The sequence below is a fragment of the Cydia amplana genome, chromosome 2, assembly GCF_948474715.1.
Source record: "Cydia amplana chromosome 2, ilCydAmpl1.1, whole genome shotgun sequence".
Taxonomy (NCBI): domain Eukaryota; kingdom Metazoa; phylum Arthropoda; class Insecta; order Lepidoptera; family Tortricidae; genus Cydia; species Cydia amplana.
In genome coordinates, this window is record NC_086070.1 from 15,030,534 (window position 1) to 15,045,159 (window position 14,626).

Genomic DNA, 14,626 nt, shown 5'->3' on the forward strand with positions numbered 1-14,626 from the left:
CTCGCTATAATAAATAGAGAAAACATTACGTTTAAATAAATAACTTTATAAAAATATAAAACAATATAAATACAACAGTGTGGTAGGCGCTCCTTTTACGGACGTTCTCGACAACATCGTTGACCGCAGCAGGGTGTATGCAGGCCGGTGGGACACTTAGGTACCTACTCGTATATCACCTTATTCCGCATAGCAACCAGCAAACCAGAATTAACATGTAAGCCGCAGTGCTACACATTTACACATGCTCTTGCGTTGCGAGGTAGGTACGCGTCTTTCTTTTCTGAGACGCTAACGTGAATATTATGTATACTGGTACAATATGGCTTCTAATCATTGTCTTGTATGACTGGTAGATGCTATTGGACAACACAAGTGTGTTTTGATAATCATAGCTTAGGGAGATACTCAGCGATACGCTTCACCGCTGGAACGGGTGAGCTTAGGATTGATGGCAGAGGCCGAACCCAAATTCACACATTAAGACAGTACTATTACAGTTTTTAATCAAAAAGATATTAACAAATTAAGATATCTGTAAATTGTTTATACTTGTAGGTACCTACTTGAAAAAATATGACGAAGTTACTTGACATATCTTTGGGAACAAATCAAATTATTTTATTAAATATTTTGATTTGTTTTTTTTTTTAAGTTATCTGGCTTTTACCACTGGAGGGCTTCGTCACTTTTTAGGGTTCCGTAGCCAAATGGCAAAAAACGGAACTCTTATAGATTCGTCATGTCTGTCTGTCTGTCCGTCTGTCTGTCCGTCTGTCTGTCCGTCTGTCTGTCCGTCTGTCTGTCCGTCCGTATGTCACAGCCACTTTTCTCCGAAACTATAAGAACTATACTGTTGAAACTTGGTAAGTAGATGTATTCTGTGAACCGCATTAAGATTTTCACACAAAAATAGAAAAAAAACAATTAATTTTTGGGGTTCCCCATACTTCGAACTGAAACTCAAATTTTTTTTTTTCATCAAACCCATACGTGTGGGGTATCTATGGATAGGTCTTCAAAAATGATATTGAGGTTCCTAATATCATTTTTTTCTAAACTGAATAGTTTGCGCGAGAGACACTTCCAAAGTGGTAAAATGTGTGTCCCCCCCCCCCTAACTTCTAAAATAAGAGAATGATAAAACTAAAAAAAATATATGATGTACATTACCATGTAAACTTCCACCGAAAATTGGTTTGAACGAGATCTAGCAAGTAGTTTTTTTTAATACGTCATAAATCGCCTAAATACGGAACCCTTCATGGGCGAGTCCGACTCGCACTTGGCCGCTTTCTTTAATACAGAAGAGTCCGGTTATAACGACGCCCAAGGGACCGCTGATATTACGTCGTACTAACCGGACGTCGTACAAAACGAACTGCCAATTTTAATATAATTTTTTAATCAAAATAATTACGTCATTTTGTATTTATTAATACTTATGCGACAATCAAAGAAAAAAAACATTTCCTTTAAAATATTTATTTACGTTAGTATTACAACACTTTTTCTTAAATAGACTTGTGTGTTTAGATGAAGCCACACTTTTCAAGGTACGCGTAGTCAACTCCCACGTCATCCGCAAATTACTCGAATCCCGTAAAATAAAAAATCGTAATTCTTAGGGATCTGACGTTGTTTTATCACACAGTTCCTATGGCCATCTTCTGTGTCCATCATCAGATCAGCTCGAAGGTACTAGGTAGGTTTTATTTTGGTAGGCCAAAATATTGCATTGTACCCAACTTATGTCCAATAATTATGTATGTGAAGTTTAAGCTCGATTGAATAATGGCAATTGGGTTTTATTTAGTTTGCAAGATTACGAAAAGTCACATGACTATTTCATCTTACTGCGTATAGGCAAAAGGGGGAGGGGAGTTAGGTGCGCGGGACGGAGTAAGCTTCTTACCAACTACCTATTTATTTGTAAAAATTACGTCGCTCGTCGTTGTAACCGGACTCGAGGGACGGATTTTGAGTCAATTTCCGTCGTTAAAAGCGATCGGTCGTTATAAGCGGAGTCGTAATAAACGGTTGTACTTTCATAGTAGCTCATACTAAAACCAAACAAGTGCCTATACTTACGTCGCTATAAGTGGTTGGTTGTTATATGCGAAGTCGTACTAATCGGACTCTACTGTATATGACATCTATTTCAGTTTATGAAGGTACTTGAGTCAACATAAATCTAGTTCAAGTCGATGATTAACATGTGTATTTATACTACGAAATACTATCCTCCTAAGTAATAAAGTTTAAAATGCTTCTTACTGTACATTTTACCGTTAAGTTAGGCAAAGCGACGAATCGCTAAAGCCAAGTTTTGCAAATACACAATTAAAATTAAATGTAGGTTTACCTATACCTACATGATATTGACTGGACTAAGAAAAAAACGCGCACTTACAGAAGTAGGCTATCATTGAGTACTATATAAAAGTAGGAACGAAGTTCTGAGGTACTTACTTATTTTCTTATCGGAATATAGTTACATGAGGTATTTGTTAATCTGAAAGGTGAAATTCGAATGGCAACTGCAACTGCATTGCTGTTGCGACATTACTGCTGCGGACTTGAACGTTCAATCTGTCATTCATTTTATGAAAGAAAAGGAAAAAAAACAGTGACCGCGCCAAGGCCGCAGTGGTAAAATATCGCAACAGATTACTGTTAGCATTAGCTGCTGCAGTTGCTATACGCATGTCCCCTAAGGTGACAGTCCATTTCCAACCGCAGCTGCACTACTGTTCATATTACTATGGAAATTGACAGTAACAGCGACGCGTTCAGTACCGGTAGTGCAGCTGCGGTCAGAAATAGAATGTTTCCCTTAAACTCTAACCCCTTATTCATAAACGTTTACTAAAGTTAGGAAGCCGATAATAATAGTTTGTCCCTTTCTATCATACCAATACGTCGGAAAGGGACAAACGATTATTATCGGCTTGTCAACTTTAGTAAACGTTTATGAATAAGGGGGTAATAGTATTTGTACTTCGTATTTATACTTGAGACACACATCCTCAGCAAGATTAAGCAAATGGCATTTTAATGAGCACGAATTAGTTTAGCTTTACGTACGAGCGCTTTAGGTAACTTAAATGAGATTAAATTTGAAGTAAACGATAAGGGGCCGAAAATACAGGATGTGTAAATATTACAAAGGGTGAACAATAATACACGCTCATTAGCTGAAAAAACAAGCGGCCAAGTGCGAGTCGGACTCGCCCATGAAGGGTTCCGTATTTAGGGGATTTATGACGTATTAAAAAAAAACTACTTACTAGATCTCATTCAAACCAATTTTCGGTGGAAGTTTGCATGGTAACGTATTACGTCATATATTTTTTTTAGTTTTATCATTCTCTTATTTTAGAAGTTACAGGGGGGGGGGGACATTTTACCAGTTTGGAAGTGTCTCTCGCGCAAACTATTCAGTTTAGAAATAAATAATATTAGAAACCTCAATATCATTTTTAAAGACCTATTCACAGATACCCCACACGTATGGGTTTGATGAAAAAACATTTTTTGAGTTTCAGTTCTAAGTATGGGGAACCCCCAAAATTTATTGTTTTTTTTTGTGTGAAAATCTTAATGCGGTTCACAGAATACATCTACTTACCAAGTTTTAACAGTATATATCTTATAGTTTCGGAAAAAAGTGGCTGTGAAAAATGGACGGACAGACGGACAGACAGACAGACAGACAGACATGACGAATCCACAAGGGTTCCGTTTTTTGCCATTTGGCTACGGAACTCTAAAAACGTAGAGGACAATTTTTTGATTATGATGTTAGTGACGAATATTTGGAGTCGCCTATTTTAAGTTAGAGCAGTTCATCGTTTTTGTTAGCCGTTTGGGCCCATCATAATGAATAGTATAGGTACCTGTATACTAAATCATAGAATTTCAGCCTGCTGCTATCGTGAATCTATAGACCTCGTTAGCAAAATTTTATTTACCCCCAAATTGCACAATGTACTAATGGATAGGTATCTTACAAAATCCTTTGACTAGGCATAGAAAAGTAATTTAACCTTTTCGACGCCGTGTCAAACACAAAAGTTGTCACGCTAACGCCACGTCACCAAAGTGTCAAAACTGAAATTGAACTTTATGCATATGCACGTAGGTCTATTGAGCTCTGTGGTCTGGGACCGATTAATCGGTCTTTGGCGTTGAACCTACGGTGCGGATATATCGGTCATTGGCGTCCAAAAGGTTAACTAAAGAAGGCGCGTTTTAACTTAAGACGGGTATTACGGTTTCGCATTCATTTATGAATATATATGAGTTTCTGGAGTGTTTTTCGACGTGCGCACACTACAGACCTCCAAAACGTGATGAGTTGATGACATTTCCTGTGGCGAAATGTGTGCCAAAAAATTAAACTTCCATACATCCTAAGCACATAAATCCCTGCATATTCAGAAATTCTGAGCAGACAGTACAAGCTGCAAACAAGATGTTACACCGGCTTGCGGTCTCCGCAATTACGAGTCCCGTTGAAAGCATTTATGTGTTTGTCTGTGTGCCCGCAGCTCGGTTGTGGACGGAATTTGCATTGAAAGCATACAAAATATCTACAGCTTGAGAATAGTGTTCTTACGTGATGCATAAACATGACTAAATCGACAAATTCCTGTGTACAACCTGGACATAATATATGTCTAACACAGGACACTTTATCCTAGTAGCGTATATTATACTGGCACGGCCTGTATTGCTGTTGGGTTGGTTTGGTTGGACCTACCTTATAAAAAAGCGGCCAAGTGCGAGTCAGACTCGCACATGAAGGGTTCCGTATTTAGGGGATTTATGACGTATTAAAAAAAAAACTACTTACTAGATCTCGTTCAAACCAATTTTCGGTGGAAGTTTGCATGGTAATGTACATCATATATTTTTATTAGTTTTATCATTCTCTTATTAGGGCGAGCGAAGCGAGCCCTATCACTATTCGACAAACTATGCATTCTTGTGGTACACTTTATGGAAAAACTACTGCACTGTTAGGTTTGAGATTTAACATTGTAAGTTAAATTCATGTCTAGATGTGTTATCAAACATAAAAATATCATTTTATAAACCTAAAAAATAATAATAATGTAATAAAACTTTGTATTACTACTAGCGCCATCTGTTGGCAAAATAATGAATTAACATTCGTGCTAATGTTAATTATTTATTTCTCTAACAGATGGCGTTAGTAGTAAATAAATAAATAAATATTGAACATTTTTATACAAATTGACTAAGCCCAAGAAAAGCTCAAGAAGGTTTGTTGTGGGTACTCAAACAACGATATCTTTGGTGGTGTTTACAATTTCAATAATGTCGATGGCGCTTACGCCATTAACAACGATGAATACAAAAGTGGGTTAACATTTTGGATTCAGACCCACCTCGCTTCGCTTGGTTTGATTCCCAATTTAGCAATTAAGTTTCTGTGAATACCTACTAGAATGCGGAGGTCAATTCACTCGTATGTTTTGTGACGCTGATGAACTGATCAGTCATGTTGTGTTAGCAAACTTAAATCGGGTATTTTCAGTTCGAGAAACAGTTTTGGCGTCATTCATTTATTATATAAGACGATTTTGAGGTGAAGGGGGGTCGAACATATCTTATTTTTTCATTCTTTTTCTTACTTGGGGGAGGGAGGGGGTTTTCATAGTTCTTACGTAAGTAAGATCACAAAGATGCGATTTTTTTAATCTCTATGAAATTATAACGTTTAAAATAATAATAATACTTCTACACTCTGTGCTATCAAACACGGTGCAGAGTTAGCTTAAACGAGCTCAAGTACCTTTGTCCTGTACAAACGTACCTACGTACAAATAAACATTCATATATTTTTTTTAATAACCAAACGTGTACCTACTCATTTTTTCCTTTAGATTCTTACGTAATATATGGTAATATAGGGGGCGGGAGGGGAAGGGGGTTAGCTTATTCTTATTATTTCTTACATAGGGGCGGGAGGGGGTCAAAAACTGCCAAAAATTGTCTTACGTATTTTTTTTTTAAATTATAAATGGGCTTACTCATGGCCACAGACTAGCCGAGGCGAAGACGTGGCCTATGATGTAACGAGCCTGCCCAAAAGGTGCCTGTTCAAGTGTTCACCCTTGATTTGAAGGTTGCCGGGTTATATGAGCTCGGAAATATAGACTGCGCATAAGAAAAGAGGAAGCAAAGCGCTTCGTGCGAATTGGTGGAATATCTACCAAGTACACACAGGTGGCTGCAATACTCCACACACGATCGGACTTGAGCTTTGTAAAGTGTTAAAAGCTGTCCAGGTGTGAAGTATCGCTTCACCTTATTTAGGACGCCCAGCTTTCTGGCCGCAGTCTGTGCTTTAGACTCAATGAAGGTGCCGAAGTTGAGGACTGAACTCAACTCCACGCCAAGGAGTTCCAGGCTGTCGGTAATAGGTACAGACAGATGCACCTCGGAAATAAGGAGTCAGGTCGAATGGACCGTTTTGCGGAAAACAGACACGTCTGCACACCTTGGAGGCATTGAACGCGACCAGATTGTCGTCCCCCCACTGGGAAACGAGACTAAGGGTCAGGTTCATCCGCTCAACCATGGTCTCTCTCTGTGAACGTATATCGTCCCTGCTGTCCCCTGAACTAGCCAATTATATTGTCTCCTGAACTAGCCAATTATATATAACTCTCAACAACCGCACTGTCGTCATAACCTACAATGCTGGGTTGCAGCATGTCGTTAATGTGGAGCAAGAAAAGGGTTGCGGAGAGAACAGACCCCTGAGGAACACCGGCGTCAATGGCCATGAGGTCCGAAGAGCAGCCATCAATGACTACTCTGATCGACCGTTCACTCAAGAAGTCAGATAGCCAGCTACAAAAGTCAGCAGGGATGCCGTATGCCGGAATCTTGCTAAGGAGACTTGCGTGCCAAACCCTGTCAAAGGCCTTCGAGATGTCCAGTGAAACAGCGAGCGCTTCACCGTTCCTCTCGATGGCCTCGCCGCAGCAGTGCATGACATACGCTAAAGTAGACCGGCCCCGGCGAAAGCCATATTGACGGTCACTGAACAGATCTTTTTCTTCGAGGCATGTCGGCAACTTGCCATTATGTACACTTTCCATGACTTTACAGAGCATGGAGGTAATGGCGATTAGTCGGTAATTGCAGGGATCAGCACGACTACCCATCTTGGGTACTGGCTGCACGTTTGCAAGCTTCCAGGATTTCGGCACCGTTCTAGTTTGGAGAGAGAGGCGGTACAGGCGTGTCAGTACAGGAGACAACTCAGGCGCACACTACTTTAATACACGTGCAGGTATACCGTCTGGGCCATTGGCCTTATTCACGTCTGAACTGCTAAAATTATAAATAAAGTTTAGATCATATTAATACAAACTTCAGTGACTTAGGGCCGACGACGACTGCAACTTGTATGTAACTGCAACATATATAGACACACGCTGTTTTGGACATCCAACTCGTCATGTGATCACTGGGTAGACCAGTTAAGTACCTAAGATAGCTGATGCTGAACCCTGACAGTACCTAGTGGAACTCATGTTTGGTGCAACATGGACACACGCTGTTTTGGTCATCTGACGCGTATTGATGAGCACTTGGGAGAGCAGTACCCAAGATAGAGCGGATGCTGAACCCTGGCTGTGCTTATTTGGAACTCAGGTCTGGTGCAACGTAGACACACGCTGTTTTGGTCATCCGACTCGTCTTGATGAGAACTTAGGAGATTAGTACCCAAGATAGAGCTGATGCTGAACCCTGGCTGGGCTGGCTGTACCTAGTGGAACTCAGGTTTGGTGCAACGTAGGCACACGCTGTTTTGGTCATCTGACACGTCTTGATGAGCACTTAGAAGAGCAGTAGCCAAGATAGAGCTGATGCTGAACCCTGGCTGTACCTAGTGGAATCATCGTTCGCAGACGTTTCTGCTTGTTAAAAATTAAAATTAGTATGGGTAGCACATCGTAACTGGTGAATTTCCAATATAACTTGGAACTCCGGTAGCCGTTTAAGAAGTGTAACACTCTTACGGTAGATGTCGCTACGGTCCCCTTGACCCATAATATGGTGGAAAGATTTGCTGGCTATGGATGAGGTCTTGGTGGCTCAGATGGCAGAGCGCTGGAGTATCGATCCAGAGGCCGTGAGTTCAAGTCTCACCCAAGACAGTAATTTTTCCACTTTTAAATTTATTCTAAGCTTAATAGCATCGTTCGCAGACGTTTCTGCTTGTTAAAAATTAAAATTAGTATGGGTAGCACATCGTAACTGGTGAATTTCCAATATAACTTGGAACTCCGGTAGCCGTTTAAGAAGTGTAACACTCTTACGGTAGATGTCGCTACGGTCCCCTTGACCCATAATATGGTGGAAAGATATGCTGGCTATGGATGAGGTCTTGGTGGCTCAGATGGCAGAGCGCTGGAGTATCGATCCAGAGGCCGTGAGTTCAAGTCTCACCCAAGACAGTAATTTTTCCACTTTTAAATTTATTCTAAGCTTAATAGCATCGTTCGCAGACGTTTCTGCTTGTTAAAAATTAAAATTAATATAAAAATTGATTTAAAAAACTCGAAATTTAATTTTTGATCGACCTCATTCACTTTTTGTTAAAATGTATAAAATATAATAATCAAAAAAATTATAATATCCGTGATCCTGGCCACGCACAACCGTCTCGCTCACGCTTATAATGCTCAGTGAGAGTGAGAGAAGAACCGAAACCAACGGGGCCTTAAGAAAATCATTATGACACCTCGTTGTACCTCCGAGATCCAGCACTCAGTTGAAAATGTTGGAATATATGAAAAACATTTTTTTATCCTCGCAAATACTTGGAAGGTTGAATAATTATATAATAAGAAATATGTATAATATATATGTCGGATCCTGGCTTGGGGTATCGTCGTCAGTAGGTTCGTGCATGATTGTAATCACGAAATAAGATGCAATACGTGATGTTCAAACGTGTATTTTCAAATCACAATCACAATAAAAACAAAAAGTTAAACGATTACTTCGATACAGATCGATTTAAAATAATTTAAGTTGGAAACGTGGTGTGTTCGTCGCAGAACTAGTTTAACATCCGTCACAATTGAAGGCACGATCCAGAATGGCGGCCATGCTTCCTTTTTCCGACCAACTTCTGTCTTCAGGTTGGTAACTGTCACTTTTTGTTTACCTTGAAGTTAGCCAACTAACCGTTACTAGTTCTGCGCCGACCGCACCCAAGCAAAAATGCTTGACGTTTCCGAAAACTGCCAATAGACGGCGTTACTAGTTACAAAATCAGTAAACGCTGGCGCCGACGTAGCTACAAGTTCTTAAATTTATCGCGTGCGGCGCCACTGTCGTCACCATGCGACATATATTTATCTCGCATATTTTTTTTAACAATACCTGGCCATAAGCCAGGCGTTGAAGGAAATGGCCCTATAGGTAGGTATCTAAGCTTATTATTTTTGTACAGTGGGCCAAGAAAGTGGTCTACCACCCTACGGTTGAGGTTCGTTTGAACGTCATGAGACAAAAAGGTCGATTTACTTTAAACTCCGTTAGAAAAGTCAACCTTAGCGATCGTTAGATCTCGCAGAAACTTTTGTTAAAACTGGTAGACCACTTTCTTGGCCCACTGTACCTAACAAGAATACGTTTAACCACCTGTGACCACATATATCTTGAGCTGTCATAAAAATAAAGTCGAATACTTACAGCTCCTGGCATGCTTTTCTCCGCATTGTTTACCGAATGTTTATGCTCGGGCCCGTGATAAATGGAGTGCCATGTTCGTAGATGGAGGTAAATTGTTTGTTCTTATAATTAAGCGTGGTCGGCGACGCGAATACAAAGCACTGCGCTTATTCTTGTCCAAAAGGATGTATCTTTTAAATATTTTTTATTAAAATTAAGCTTTTTGGTAGAGAACAGGGATGTTGCGAACATCCGCATCCGCATCCGCAACCGAGGAACTTCCGCATTATTTTCAATATCCGCATCCGCATCCGCATAAAATCGATGCGGAGCTTATGCGGATACGGATGTCGAACAAGTCGGTACAGGAACGTCTTAGCGGCGGCGTAAGTGCTAGGTAATTTTGTCATTACCTATAACACAATCGTCTAGATCCAGAAAAGTCGGCGAAGTTACTGTTTATTAAATATAATGCACCTATATTCTTGCTCAAATACTAAACGTTTCGTTTTTTTTAATTAAAAAATACTAAAAATATAATATTTGACGTTTTCTAAGTACCTAATCTTGACATCCGCATCCGCATCCGCATCCGCGGATGTGAGCCTTTAAATATCCGCATCCGCATCCGCATCCGCGGATGTCAAAAAATCTGCATCCGCAACATCCCTGGACTACAGAATATAGAAAATTTTCAATGAATTTTAATAAATTCACGACAGTTTAGCGTTGTTGCCTGTTGGTAATAATTATATCACAATAAGGTAATAATTATATCGCTCTCTCACCTTTTAGCACCGGGGCCCATTTCTCTAACGGTTAGAATTAGAACTATGGGTTTACATGCGCTCATTTCTGGAACGGTTTCGGACTGATTATTATCACTAGTATTCTAGTGTATAACATTTTTAGGGTAGGTAACGTACGAGTAGGTACCGTAGAGTTTCGTATCTTTGCCTGGGCTCCCTATTTTCGCCTACTTTGACAAAAGTTGCCATTAACAAAATGTTTCTAATGTAAGCCTTACATAAAACTACTAAATACAAAGTATTTTTTACGGGTGTCAACATTCTTCGAACAATCTGCGGCTAACTTCACACAGTTTACGTTCAGTGAGGTTTTTTCGCGACGCCGACCACACGTTTTTTTAAGCCAGTGTTTGAACTTCGGTTTTTAAAGATAAAGATAAAAGATAAAAGATTTTTATTCGTGACGTTCACAAAACATGTACGAAAACATGTTAAAAACATGTACATGTTTTTAACAGTGATACAGACCAGGTAATGTTAAACTCTTTACATGATTATATACTATAACTATTTCTTTTTCATATGAAACTATTATTTAATGGCTAGCTTACGTTTAGAAGTCACAATTGGATAAAACATTGGTGAAGGTACTTTGCGTCCATCTTGTTGCCAAATTTCGCCTACCCCTAGGGTTGTCAAATTTGTTTTACCACATTAATAGGGTATTTGACTGTAAGTATTTCAAATAAATTATTTTACACCATGCATGAAATAAAGCATCATAAGGTTAATAGAGAAACGTAGACAGCAGTTATTTTTTAGACACAATTTATATTTTAAAACCGGTATAAAACTATAAACAATAGGTAACTTGATTGTGACGTCACATGCTAATGTTACATAATAAACCCCATAGTAGCAAAATCGTTTTGACAGTTCGAAAAAAGAAACTGATTTGACTAGTAGTCAAATACCCTATTGGTGGTGGATGGCATTACTTGTTTCCAAATTTAAATATTTTTGTACAGTCAGCAACAGAAGTTGCTCAGCGAGCCAGGTTTAAATATTAAATATTTTTGTTAAAAATTATAATTTTTTTACTTATAAACCATTACTCCCCTTTATTTGGCATGTTGGTTAATTTTTGGCAGCCCTAGCTTCGTTATAGAAAATGTATAAAACCAACTTCAGACTGTTACCAAACTTCGCCTACTACACCGTTTTTTTAAAATATGGCTAGTCTGGTGTAATTAAGGTTCATAGTATAGTAGCACATTCCAAATAGATACGACTTAACATGTGTTAGTCACAGAAAAGTGTATTATTAGCGGTAAAGCATGCCGTAGGCGAAGATTGGGAAAAATACCCAAACATCGCCTATTGCCTTTGAGGCCATTTTTTACCAACTTAACCAATGAAATTCAAAGTTTCAATTGTGAATACTGATAGTTAGGAACACTAAAAAACGTTTTTTCGCCTTAACGGATTAAAATGCTTTCAAATTTGAGAGATTTTTTAGGAAAAGTGTCAAAACCCAGGTGAAGATAGGAAACTCTACCTATGTATCATTAAATAAGAGATTAACTTAAAGCTGGTCTTTTTTGCTTCAAAACTATGGTGAAAAGTGTCGGCTGAATATGGTTTAAAAAATAATCGTATTAGATACTTACATATATGATACACGTCGCTTAGAAATGGGACACGTCGCATGGTTAATAAAGATGCACAACAAACGAAAACACGTTTTAAAAGTTAAGCTCAGTTTGCCTTTTCCAGTTATTTAACTCCCATCTCGTCCTCCGAATATAAATAGTAGTCGGTCTATCATCCCGGGCGAGGGAAAAAGGCCGGACTCATTAATTACAAGGGAAATTGAACGCGCTTCAGTTTCAACTGTTAGTTTAAGGAACACTTTATTGAGCAAAGTTTCTTGGTGCGGTTAAATTGGCTTTCATTGTAGCATTACACGATTTTATTTCATATAAACTATATACGAAGAAACGTCATTTAATAACGCCACGCTCGTGGTATCTACGACGTATTATTAAATAGCATGATCGGACATCAACACCTATGTACAGTCGACGTCAAAGATATATTTACAATTGAAAGTTACAAAAAAATCTTTACATTAAAATAAGTTGCCATGTAATGTGACAAGTACTTGTTTACGTGATATATTACAGTTTTATATTTTCACACAATGTGCCCAAAATATGTTTACACTATTTAATCCGTGTAGTTTGCCCCTTTTTATGACGTATGTTCGTTTACATGACAAGTTACAGAATAATATTTACTCTTAATGTACCAAATTAAATTGCATGTAAAGATCTAATGTAATATTTACAATCAACCATACATAAACAGTTTTATACCTCCTGCTAAATAAATATCTTTACAAACATTTGAAAGCTGCATTCTAATTTCAAATAATGACAATCGTCGAAAAGAGTACCATACTGTCAAATGGTCTGTTTGTCTCGTTCGTTTAGATGACGTCAATGCTATGTCGAGTATGTAATTCCGATGTTTACATTTAAACCATTTTCAGTATTTTTGATTTTCAGGGTTTCGTACCCAAAGGTTAAAACTGACCCAATTACTAAACCTCTACTGTCCGTTCGTCTGTCTGTCTGTCACCAGACTGCATCTATCTCACAAATAGTTAAAACTTTCAGATGATGTATTTCTGTGCCGTTAAGTTTAATAACAAATACTAAAATCAGAATATAATAAATATTTAAGTGGAGCTCCCATACAACAAACGTGATTTTTTGCCAATTGTACAGAACCCTTAATGGACGAATCCGACTCGCCCTTGGCCGGTTATTTTGTAAATGCATAGATACTGAAGAATTATAAGTTAACCCTTTTCGGCGCCATGTCAAACGCAAAAGCTAATATGAATATTCTTAATATGAATTAATAAAAATAAGTAAGAAGGTAAAGAAAATTATATCAAGGAGGTTTCATAAATAAAAAGTAGGCCAGAATGAAATAGGTGAATTATAAAAAAATTAGTAAATAAACAGGTGAATTGTGTAAATATGTTTTTGTAGCAGAATGCGTAAAAGTTTTTATGCATCATGAAACGTAAAAACAGAAATGTTGCTCTTGACGTGTATCACGTTTGATACATTGGGTGTAAATATTATTCTGTAACTTGTCATGTAAATGAACATACGTCAGAAAAAGGGGCAAACTACATGGATTAAATAGTGTAAACATATTTTGGGCATATTGTGTGAAAATATAAAACTGTAATATATCACGTAAACAAGTACTTGTCACATTACATGGCAACTTATTTTAATGTAAAGATTTTTTTGTAACTTTCAGTTGTAAATATATCTTTGACGTCGACTGTACATATATGGTTGTAGACACAGACATAACATAAGATTATTATGTGTTGCGTTACGTGTTCGTTTCTCATGATATTATATAATATATATTATTTTATTTTACTAACAAAAGATTTAATTAATTATAGCCCGAAAACCAAACCGAAAATTTTTTCATTAATCGTGCTCAGAATCACGAGCTCTTTTGATTTTAATAGGAGAAAAAAGAGTCCCAAATTTTTATTTTTTATTTATACAAATTTTATACAAAATGGTTGAGTTCAGTCGTAGAAACATGATAAAAGACTATAAGCATATCATCTAACGTGGATAACCGCATATATGTATAAATATACATAAATACATAATTATTTCAAAACAAATGTTCCAATCAGATTGTAAGTAGATTCTACTGTATTGTAGAATATTTTATTAGTTAAGAACAAAATGGTTCATTTCCGTTTAATAATAAATAATGATATTATTTATTAGGTAGGTACTTCCTAACGTAACGTAACGAGATTGAATAAAATTACATCTTCTGTATTAGGTACCTACATTTACTGCAACGAACCAGCGCAAGGATTACACCCATAAAATCGTCTACAAGTTAAACATTGAATTTGCTAATTCGGCACTCGAAAGCGTTTCCCAAACTTGGAATATTTCCTATACGCTCGAATTTATTTACAAAGAAACAATATAATTCGGTCTGAGAGATTAGATTAGATTAGTCAATGAATAAATTATAGTCCTTTGGAAAATATATTATTTCATCTCATTAAATAACCTATTTAAATT

At 37.6% G+C, this 14,626-nt stretch overlaps 1 long non-coding RNA gene and 2 other non-coding genes across 3 annotated transcripts in view; 2 read left to right on the forward strand and 1 right to left on the reverse strand.

The window, feature by feature from the left end:
- The window catches only part of LOC134658847 (uncharacterized), a 367,332-nt gene that overhangs the window by 195,875 nt on the left and 156,831 nt on the right, over window positions 1–14,626 (reverse strand). The window lies entirely within an intron of this gene.
- On the forward strand, window positions 8,132–8,204 carry Trnad-auc (transfer RNA aspartic acid (anticodon AUC)). Its single transcript has one exon. It is a non-coding gene; the product is annotated as a tRNA-Asp (tRNA).
- Window positions 8,432–8,504, forward strand: Trnad-auc (transfer RNA aspartic acid (anticodon AUC)). Its single transcript has one exon. It is a non-coding gene; the product is annotated as a tRNA-Asp (tRNA).